The following is an 11749-nucleotide window of genomic DNA, read 5'->3' as shown; positions in this document are numbered from 1 at the left end:
TTAAAAAGGACTGGCACTGTATTAATTACAGTGACTGGACTGTTGGGTTTGTAGTAGATGGCCTGTGCTAGAGACACATTGTTGTTAGTCTGGATAGTGCTTTGTACTGAGCTTTTGTACTGCAAAAAATTAGATCAGAACAAGTTATACACTCACACTGAGCTTACTCCTGCTTTCTTTGGTAGAGCAGCCTTAATTTTCATCTGAATGACAGCAGTTTAGTTTAGGTACCTTAAAGCAGTGAGTTGAGGAGGCTGCTGTAAGGAAGTGAATTTGGGGCAGTCAACACTGATTCTCACTCCTGCCTTCTCCTGCCCTTGCAGTCTGACACCTGGATCCTTTCAGCATGCCAGGATAGCTGTGCAGTGAGTGAGCTGTGAAATACCCTATTGGTGTAATGCTGTCTGGCCATACCAGCAAAGGGTATGAACCTACTAGGGACATCTGAATGCAAAATATTTTCAAAATACCCATATTAACAGGTTGCATTTATTACAAAATTCTATTAAGACACAAGAATGAGAATGGTCTTTGTGTCCTTGGAAACCATGGAGTTTTTAAAAATCAATTTTCTCACCCAAACCAGGTCAAACAGAAAATAAGGAAGGTTGTCTGAACTTGGTCACTGTTAATAACAAGAAAGTATGGAAATTATTGAAAGCTTTCACCACAAAAGTGTTTCATTTTTGTTTAAACATTGTACAATTCTTTTTTCTTTCCTACAAGTTAAATCAATATGCCTAAATAACAGCCATCACAGAATGAACAGTCTGAATTTTTTGGTTTGAAAAGAGAATTAATTTTGTTGAATTCACAACATTTTTGCAAAACCAAATCCCATAAACAAATTCATTAAAATCGCTCCTTTTTCACAAATACTCTTGAATCTTCAGAATAAAAGCTTTTGATAAAAAATAAATGCAATTTTTATTTGCTCTTTGAGTAAGTGTGAAACTCACTGTTTCTCATGCAAAAATCAGAGAGCTCCAACTTTTATAACAACATGATTAAATCTCTTATTTTTCATCTCTATAAATATTTTAGCAACTGCTATAGACTGCAGGTTAATTTTTTTTCTCAGTATAGGAACAACTTGTCCTTGGGAATCTCTTTTCCTCATTTTTATAAGCTTGCACAGATATGCTTAAACCAGACACATTAGGAAATGTGCCGTCAGTGCGTTTCACTACCATAGCGGTTTTACTACAATTGCATTTGATTAGGCTGCTTTATTCATTCCAGTTATCTTCTTCAAGGTCAAAAAAAATCAGTCCTGCAACAGCTGTTTTCAGTGTGCTCTTCCTGTGTACTAACCTATACCCTCTCAATAACACTAGGTTGAACAAAGTAATTAACTGTTCATAAACAAAATGGTGATATATTATAACCACAGAAAGGAGAAAAAAAGTTACTACTTCCTGTAAATGTAAAGAGATGTGATTTTTAATAAATTGAAGGGGGAAATGGCACTGTTCCCAGTTTTTCAAGGCTGTACGTATAAGGATCCATTTATCACCTCAGTGACAAGTTCTGGAACTCCTGTCATTAACGCTGAAGCAAAACACATTTGAATGTCATGTCAATAAATCATTTGCCAACTAGAGGGTTCAAGGGTTTTACAGTTGTTAATCTGGCTGGTCTGGGAATAGAATTCGCACACCATTTTCTTTTATTACTAGGAACAAAATAAATCCAGATTATTGCAATCATGGTATGAAAGAAGGAACCTCGGTTTCAAAGATTATTAAAAATGCAGAATATATACAAAATAACATCATGAAGTGATGTGTTTGTTTTTCTTAATCTCATACACTATGTAAAAAAGTGTGCAAAATCCAACTGTTTGCCAATTACTTAACTGACAACTGAAGAGATTTTTTTGTTTTGTTTCCCAGATTGATCCTACTGTGTTTTGTCAAGAACCAGGCAAAACAAATGGGCACTGAAGCACAATCTGAAAATGAGCTAATCAAAGCTATTCTGGGCAAATGGTAGGGAAGCACTGCAGACTTGCAAGCCTGTAAGTCAACATCTGTCAGGAGTTCACTCTGTCCTATTGAAATGGAGGTCAAACATCAGCATCGCACCTGACTATTACCATGTCAGTGAATCAAGAAGGGCATATATGATGGGATCTCTCAGGCAACCACATCCTGGCTGTTTAATCATTGCTATATTAGTTTATGCTCCATTTGTGTCTTTCAGTGAGTATAATACAACTTCACACAGTGGAAGGCACCATCAGAGCAATGAGGTAGAAGCCAAAATAGCTTCTTCAACAAACATTTTTATAACACTTGCATTCTAATAAAAAGTAACAATCACACAAATCTTCAAAATGTGAGAGTTGCAAAATCCTCTCCCACCAATACTTTAACCAAGTTAATCTCTTTGTATTTTTGAAGTCAGGAAAAGTTTGATCAAAACAAGAGTTGTTCACACAGAATTTTTCAGTTTTGAAATATAACACGCTTTTCATTGGATAAATAAACCAATAGGCCAGAATGGAGGCATGGTGAACAGAGAAAGAAAAATGTGTGAATGCCTGTAGAGCAATGCAAGGCTGTATGGTGGTGGTGGTGAGCAATGTAAGCTCAGTTCTGAAAGTGTTACCTGTCATTTACAAACCTCTTGAGCCATCGCACATTTTTTCAACCTCACACCATGGATTAGAAGATTAATCAAGCACAAATGTGCACATACCATCCAGTGGAGAAAGAGAAAGGAGATCACTACACCATAGGGGCCCCATAAATTCTGGTATTTGTAACCCAGATATTAGGGAGGTTCAGTGCTATTGTGTCAACCTTCTTCTAAGGCAAAACACCGAGGTTGGATATTGATCTTGAATTAACATATAGTACAGGAAATGTACAAAACACCATGGAGATGAAGGGTAATGTAAATGAGTCTGATATATGTCAGCTTTATAAAGAAAAAGTTTAGTGAAAAAAAGTGGGTTCCCCAAAGTTAACATATTAAACTCGACTATATAGCTCAATTGGTTGCAGAAGACTAAAAATTTGGAGCACATAAATGGTTTCTGAATATTTATGAGTGGCCTCAGTGTTGTAAGGAGGAATTGATCAGGACTAGAAAAATATCAGAGTTCCAACCAAGCTCTTATGAGCCACGTGATTTTCACCCAAGGCCATCACAGAAGGACAGTGTCTGCTCCAGCCAAAGTGCCATGATGTTCAGGGGCTGAATAGGATTCAAGAATAAGCAAGGACTGCTCATCCCCAGGGAAGAGATGGGCAGCTGGAAGACACAAAATATCTCCTAGAACATCTGGAGCTACTGAAGAACGTGGAGAGTTAACCACCCCTCTTGGACTGTGCTCTTTGCTCTTCATGCCCATGTGTACAGGTTTGCTGGCTATGGTGGAGAACAGCCTTGACATCCCACTTGTCAGTGAAAACAGAGACTTCTGCCCTTGAAGTGAGAGCTTCTTAGGGTTTAATCACAGCTAAGTTCATGAGATGTGGGAAAATTATCAGTACAGAATCATAGAATATCCTGAGTTGGAAGGGACCCATCAGGGTCATCAAGTCCAGCTTCTGGCCCTGAGCAGGACACGCCAAGAATCACCCCATGTGCCTGAAGGTGTTGTCCAAATGAAGAGCTCTAAAAATATATCCTCCTTAATTACTAATTCATGAGACCTTCAGAGCGGGGAGTATATCAGAATGGTTTACTATAGAGAGAACATTTTATAAATAAACATTGTGTTACACATATTAATTACTTCATTGGTACATTATTTTTATTAAGTGACCATATGAGAGAACAATGACTCTTGAGGGAACAATTAAATGGGAGGTTAGTTGTTACCAGATTTAACAGACTATGATTAACATACCTTTGATAATAAAACATGCTTCGGAAAGGTAGTGAATAGTTCTTCTGCTGATTTCTTAGTACTTCTTTTGCCATGGAGATCATGGAAAATTTCATGTTGTGTTGCACAGAGATTAGACTGTACATAATAGATCTAACTGAAACTTCAGTTGCACACTTGCAAGATGAAAAGCTTCAGTAGAGTTTACAAATATAGCAGGAAAGAGGTCTGTTCTTGATCAGTAAGCAAAATTTAACTTGCAGTACCTGAAAGATTTTAAGAAGCCTTATTCTGGAGAATTAAACATTTTTTCCCTCGGTTGTACTCAATTTGTACATTCTTGAATAGATTGGCATAAGGTGGATTTCACTAATCTGCCTGAAATCATAGGCAGTTTCACTTTGAGGTAAACCTTATAGTAATGAAAATTCTGAGAAAAACTGTCATTTTAAATGTTTACTGCAATTGGTAATGTTAATGATTTGAAAAGTGTAAATGCTCATTTTGAGAGAGTAGTTTTTAGTTGCATTTTGATACATGCTTGACTTACGAGCGAAATTTCACTTCCACTTCGCCCAGAGAAAATGCTGCTGTAACAGCCCCTGGCAGAATTATCACATTCAAACCAAGGTCCAGATCCATGAGTCTGACAGTAGGCAAAATAGCCCCCTCCAAGGTAAATTCCTTTTAATTTGGGGAAACGTAGTTGCATCACCAATGGAAGTTTAACATGAACATAGGACGTATTTCATCATTAGAAGTACAGTCTTTAGTTTCCCTGTTTCAATAGCACAAACCAGCTTCATCATCTCTTTTAACTTCTTCCTGAATTCATTCTCCTTTAGCTCTGCCCAGGAATGCCAAGTGCCCAGGCAGTCACTTCATGGTGCTGATAGCAGGAGTTGGAAGGGAACTGTTAGTTAAACATCAGGTCTGGGGAGGGGAGACTTGCTGAGGAGACCTTGAAGACGTATACAAGGTCTGGGTGTAAAACACAGAAGTTTGAGAGACAAATGGTCATGAAGAGGAGAACTGGGGAAGTGGACTAAGCTCCTGCTGCTGGCCTCCAGCTTGCCTGAAGGTCCTCCTGCAAGTGGCAAGCAGATTTAAGGCAGCATGGATGCAATGGCAGGTAGCCCTGGAAAGGCACAAAGCATTTTAGAAGAACCTAGATTTAGCTGAAAGCTTTTTGAAAGACATTTAGTGAGATGCTTCTCACCCAGCTGTAATGGCCTTTGGCAGGTGGATGTTCACTGCTGAGGTTTTCATTTTAGGCTCTCTGTCAAAAAGAGGGAGAAATAGGTAGTCTTAAGCAGCAGTTCATCTGACCTATTTTAATGTGTTGCTGAGGAGAGGCTGAATTGCCCAGAAATACATATTTCTAGCAAGATGAATTTGTCAAATGGTCAAATGATACCCACCTTTACTCTCAGGTTTGGGAAGAAGAGATTTCTCAGGAGGAGCCCAGTGTGGAACGAGTGTGGATAGTTGTGGTTTGATTACATTTGTTTTATTTGCTCTGACCATTATTTAAGCCTGTGAGAGTACTGCAGGAATATTATGCTTAATGATGACAGAAAGTGTCAGATTCCCCATGTGTTCTGCACAGATGGTCCACAGTGACCCCGATTGTGTATTTAATGTGCACAGAGATCACTTGTACCACACATATGCAGGAGATTTGAGGCCTTCCAGAAACATCAGCCTTGTCACACACATGGTGAAAAGTTGATCTTCACATAGTAGGAAACCTGTGATGAAGAAACTATTCCAGCCTGGTTCTTTGTTATCCATAAATCCCAGGCAAATGTACACATTCCTTACATGTCACCATGCAGCTCTTTCAGAGAGCCATGGGAATGTATGTGGGGGAATCCAGATACTAGATAGCCCTACCATTACTGTCATCCTCAGAGGGATCAGTGAACTAAACTACCATGATGGCAGACACTTGGTGTAACAGAGCTGTGTCACTGCAGAAAAAGTATTTTGAGGGTTGATTCATTCCAGGATCCTAACAAAGAACAAACTGGAAAGTCATATAGGAATCTTACACACTGAAATTTCACCTCATATTTGTCCGAAAAGTAATCGTGTCTTTAGAAAGATCTGCCAGTATAATTGAATTTACATATATTTTCTGTTAGCTAATCAATTTTTAGCATCTAAATCTGGCTACTTTTCCTCACTTCAGCTAATATTTTGAATTAACTTTAAGGAAAAAATCAAGGCACAATATTTTATTTACAGTGCTACTATTTTAAACCATAGTTCAAAAGAAGGACCATATTTTTTGTAAAATGACAGTTTCAACCTATTTTTCAATCAGCTGCCACTGATATTATGCCATCAGAAGCTTTTCTGTTTTCTACAGTTTTGTGCACTTTGGGCAATATATACAGTGGTAAATCAGCATGAAACCCACAGATATTCTAGATTTGTTTCTGTTTCAATTACACCGGAATCAAGTATTTTGGGCCATGTTGAATAACATGTTAATGTATGACTGTAAGATATTAGTTGCATCTCCTCTGAAACTCTACTGCTGTTTTGGTAAAATTCTAGAACACTAGAGCTTTAAAAGTGCTTTATTGAATTATAACAATGCAAGCTTGTTCAACCTAAAGCCGGTTGTACACTTGCCCATGTGTATGACTAGATTTATAAATAAGAAGTACAGAAATCCTCACTGAACAGTTAATGGGTTGGGACACTTTCTGGAACTGAAAAGCCTGAATTTGATGTTTTCTCATGGTAGAAGAGCACTTCAGGAAACTGCTATAACTAACCCACTAGAGAACACTATATGGTGCAGGAAGAAAACTGTTAAAGCTAAGTTAGGTTTTGTGAAAAGTCCTTAAAAGATTTAATGAAGCAAGGCAAAAAAACTCTAGTTTAGTCAGGGAAGTGGGCTTTGGCTTGCCTGAAGAAGAGAGAATAGAAATTAAATTTCTCTTTTTTTTTTCTGTGAATGGTTCTCAGAGTTACATCTCCATTTTCTATTACTTGCATTTGTTAAAGTTGCCCTCATTGAAAATGAAATGTTTTAAATTTGGCATGCCTTGTTCTTCAGTGTGAAAACTGGGAACAGAATACTCTCATTTTGGTTTGAACCGTTCATTTTACTCATTTGATTTGAGAGTGCCAAAATTTTAACCAAGCAGTAAAGGAAAATTGAAAAAGGAATTATCCACTCAATCCTCTAGCTGAAAAAAATAAAAGAAAAAATCCTAGGAGTTATTTTATGATGGAGCTTGACAGATTTATGTACAGGATTGTATGATGTGCTTGTGACAGCAGTAGTCCTGCATGCAACAGTCAAAGTGAGTCTTTACACTCCTGTGTTTCTTTAAGCTTTCTCTTTAGGGTTTCTTGCTGCTGGCATGAATAACAGGAGGAAGCTGAAATTTAACTTGTAGTGTCCAGAGATAAGGGAAGAATTTTTATTTCACTATTTTTTTGAATGAGAGTGGCTGAAAAGTCTGTATTGAGGAGAGATTGAGGAGTTGGTAGCCATGGAAACCAGGCTGATGCTGGTGTCTTTGTCTAAAGGAATCAAACCGCTCAAAACTCCCAGAAACATCTTTATAAGAGCAATAGCAGCAGAACTGACAACGGGAAGAACAGCTATTGGTGCCCTGCCAGTAGAAACCGGGAATGTCAAGATTATGGAGGGCTGTGACCATGATTTAACAAGAAATACACAGTATAGACAAGAAAATTCCAGCGAAAAAACCCCAAACCCAAACCCTAAAAGCTACAGAAGACATCATGGAGCAGCTGTTGGGAACACGGGTTTGAATGTAGGAGGAATGACTCAGTTCTCAATTAAGTGAGTTGTGTGTGTATGAGTGTCAGTCGCACGTGTATAGATGGAACTGGGGCCCAGCTCAGAAAAGTCAGCAGCTTTTAATCCTTGCACTGAAAAGTTAACTGCACAGCATTTCCCCCCCTACGTTATAGGGACAGAGATGATCTTTGGAATCATACACAGTTCCTCTTCAGAAGTGCCAACTACCCACAGCCTGAATTCAGTGGCACCACAGAAACATCTGCTCTGACAAAAACTGAGAAATTCAAAGCAGCACATTGTCCATCACCACAGCAAGAGGGAAGATGGTTTCAAAACTGATTTGGGAGAAGACTATCTCTAGGTAGATGGCATTGGTCAGGGAACCTGCTCACAGCAGGCTGATCTCAGAGCACTGTCCTCAATGCTTTCCCCTGAGCAGGGCAGAAGATACACACCAGCGTCTCTCCTCACATGTGTGAGAATTCAATACCTTTCCTTAACGCTCATCCTCCCAGTACCCAGAGCTGTTCCTAACCTGGCAGCAAGCACAGATGAGGATATTTAAAACTGCAAACGTAAATCCAAATTTCCTTGCTAAAAGCTGTAGTGGTCTGATCAGCAAAGAGGCTGAACCTCTGATCTCACACATGAAAGGGGCTATCTTGGCTGCACAGAGCTGTGCTGACTCCCGTCCAGCACACTGAGGGCATGCAGAGCTCAGCTTTTTGTACTCTTCTTTAACAGTGCACCATGTGAGAAAATCTCCTGGTTTGCTCCCAGCCCGTACCTTATGTAATATTTAAATGTAGAGATGGGATACCTGGAGGAGAGACCTACATTTATACGTGTGCTATTCCATAAAACAGACTAAACCCTCAGGAGCTGCTAGCAGTAGCCTAACAAGTTTTCACCCAGACAGACATATAATAGTTTTTAGTGCCGATCAATAGAAAAGATTCTGGGAAGTGACCTTGAGAATTATTGTCTCAGTGTCATACATATTTTGAAACAGTGGAAGATTCTGATGCTTTAATGCAGTAACTTCTGGAAAAGGATATCTGGAAGGAGTAGTGGAAATCTGACACAAAGCAATTAGATTTTGCAGTATTTGCACCACTGTTAATGCTATAATAACTCAGAGTAGTATCTGTGAAGGAACACCGAGCCTTTTTTCATCAATAAATGCTTTATGTCATATGTTTTTACATTTCCACATCCATTTATCCATATCTTTATTTCTGAGGAAGTCAGCATTTATTAAAAGGAATACCCTTTTAAAATGTGTCATTATGGTAAAGCATTTTTATGTGAAGTAGAAAAGAAGATATTGTATTCATTTTCATCCTTAGGTGTTAGTATAAGGAGATTTCACATTTTTTTAATATACTCTTTATTTAACTGAGAGTTTCCATAAAAGTCAGAAGACTAATGTCTTAGTCTGAAGAATAAAGTCAATGTCTCAGCTAAAAATACTTTAAAACCAGAAAAAACTGCTTAAATTCAGCATCTTGCAAAATATGTTTCTCTAAATGATTTCTTTTATGTCCTGGATGCAAAATGAATGTAATATAAACTACTAAGCTAGCTTAAAGCACAAATTGAGTAAAATAATTATTTGTATGCTTAATTGCAAGTATATGAGGTGAGCAATTCCAGTATCTGCAGTGAGGTCACTCACAAGTCTGAGCACAAGCATTTAAGCACTTTGTTGGATCAAGGCTTTAAGAAAATTACTGTTGCAACAGAGAAATTAAAGTTTCACTGATGGGACTCAACTGTAGGGAATTTAGCATAGGTAATACCACTTACAGAAATCCTTTGTGGTACCTTGTACCTTGTACAAAAACAGACAAACAGCAATGTATTTTCTTCTTGTTTTGAAATACGACAACTATCTTTCTTGCCTTCCTTTTGACCTATAAGTATCAGAAGTCAAAGGCATATATCTGAACAGATTTGGGGTTGTTTGTTTTGTTGATTCCAATATAAAGTAATTTTTATAACTTCAGAGGTTTGAGGTGAAAAGAGGAAGCCAACAAGGAAGGAAGAAAAAATAAACTTGCTTGGAGAGGGAAGATTACCATGAAAAAGAGGGATGAAGGAAAATTTTAAGCATTATCTAGAGAGAGATGAGGTAGAGTGAATGAGGTATTGTCAGATGAGATATTGTCAGATAAAAGCTGCAAAGAGTCTTAAATATGATGGTAAGGAAGCCTGAATTCCATAAGGAAGATGTATGGGGACTCTGGTGAGTGAACCTGAGGTTGAGTAAAGTTTAACTTGAAATGGCATACATTGTATAGGTAAAAAAAGAAGGCTAGTAGGAAGTGGTTTAATGTCAGTTATGAGATGATCACTATCATGGCTTTTATTTTTTATCACATATCCACCAAAAAAAAGGTTGTTATTTTGAATGTTCCAGATTAAATAAAAGAATCAGTGGAAGTCTGGTGATAAAGCAATGGAATTTTAGGAAGAAGTAACAGAAGTTCCATTTTAGAGCGGCTTGATCTTGAGAAACAACAGGTCATCCAAGAGACAGTAGTGGAGAAACACATGTAGGCACAACATGCTGAGAGGGAAAAAAAAGATTTTTAATTTGAGGTTCAGAAGCACCAAGAGGAGAAAGAAAATGAGAATAAGCCAGGCCACAAGCAAGGAGCGGTGAGCAATACAAGGTGGGAATCTGGAGATGCCCAGGGAGCCACTGAGGCCCCAAGAGAAGATTCATCTGGGAAAATGCAATTATTGAGTGATCGCAGATGAAAGCAGAGGAAACATATTTTTTATGGATTTGGGAGAGAGGGGATGCTGTCAAAGTCTCAGTTCTCCCTCTCCAGAATGAGACATAGATTGTTAAAAAAGGAAAAGAAGCAAGATTTGGGAAAAGGGAAGGCAACAGAAATAAAGGCAGCAAATTACATCTGGATCAGATGTTAACAAACAAGAAAATGTGAAAACTTAATTGTGAGGTCGTCACAAAATCTTAAAAGACCAGAAATGCTTTGTGAGATGGACTGTTTTAAACTTTCCTCCAAAGAATTATACCCTTGCAGGGTAAGGGCGTGTTTATCTAAAATGATGGCTTTTTGTTCCAAGTCTGGAATAGTATTCGGTGGGTATTAAGTGGGATGCGTTGCAGTTCAGCTGCAGGTATAAAGCAAATGATGCATTTCTTTGCTTGAGGCCCTCATTATACTCTGTAAACAATCAGAACGGAGATTTATTCTCCAGTCACTGGTTTCCTGCTCTCGGGGAAAAGCATGAGAGCACTTTAGAAAGAAAGTACTAAGACACTGATTATCTGTTTCTCCAAGCCAAATTGGTTTAGGTTTCTCTAGCCTCCTAGCAACAGCTTTATTATTATGGAGTAATTTCCCCCCAAATACTCCTATAACAAGTCTCAGATTAATGTTTCAGATAAGAAGAAAGTATATTCATTAACTCCCAGAGCCCGTCTTTTGAAACGTAAACCTTGAACGAAACACATAAGCATGGTTTTGTTTTGATGTGCTGATTTTTTTTGTTTTTTTTTTTTTTTACATTATTTAACAGTGAATGGTTAATGATGATAAATATACACTACATTTGTTCCATAAAAGAGAAAAAATAATTCCTGTTAGAAAATGTTTTCCTGCAATATTAGCATATTTCATATATTATCTTTTAATCTAGTGGTAGATATGAAGCATCACACACACATGCATCACTTTTGTTTACTTACAAACCAGCTATACTGCATATTATGTTGGAAGTAAATATTTATATGAAGAATTTATTTAGCTCTACAATAATTGCAGTTTCTGTTGTTTACAACGTTACGGAATTCAGATTTCTTATGATATCCAAGGAGAACTATGGTATGCTAAGAGAAGTGAACTAATCTCATAAATATGTACTCTTTGTTTCATGGTAAAATTTTCAGAAGTTCTTACGTTACTCAGATGCATACCTCCTCATAAACATTTTTCTGAAATCCCCAAGTAGAAAATCTATTACGTAGTCTCATTTTCAAAAGTACTTTAAGCACCAAGAAGTCACTGGGACTTAAGTAGACATGGGAGCTCCTGAAAAAAATATTTCTTCAAGCTTGTAATGACAATAAATACTGTATG

The sequence above is a fragment of the Pipra filicauda genome, unplaced genomic scaffold (genome assembly GCF_003945595.2).
Source record: "Pipra filicauda isolate LSUMZ 115617 unplaced genomic scaffold, ASM394559v2 scaffold81_size6448238_pilon, whole genome shotgun sequence".
Taxonomy (NCBI): Eukaryota; Metazoa; Chordata; class Aves; order Passeriformes; family Pipridae; genus Pipra; species Pipra filicauda.
This window is presented reverse-complemented; position numbering follows the sequence as displayed.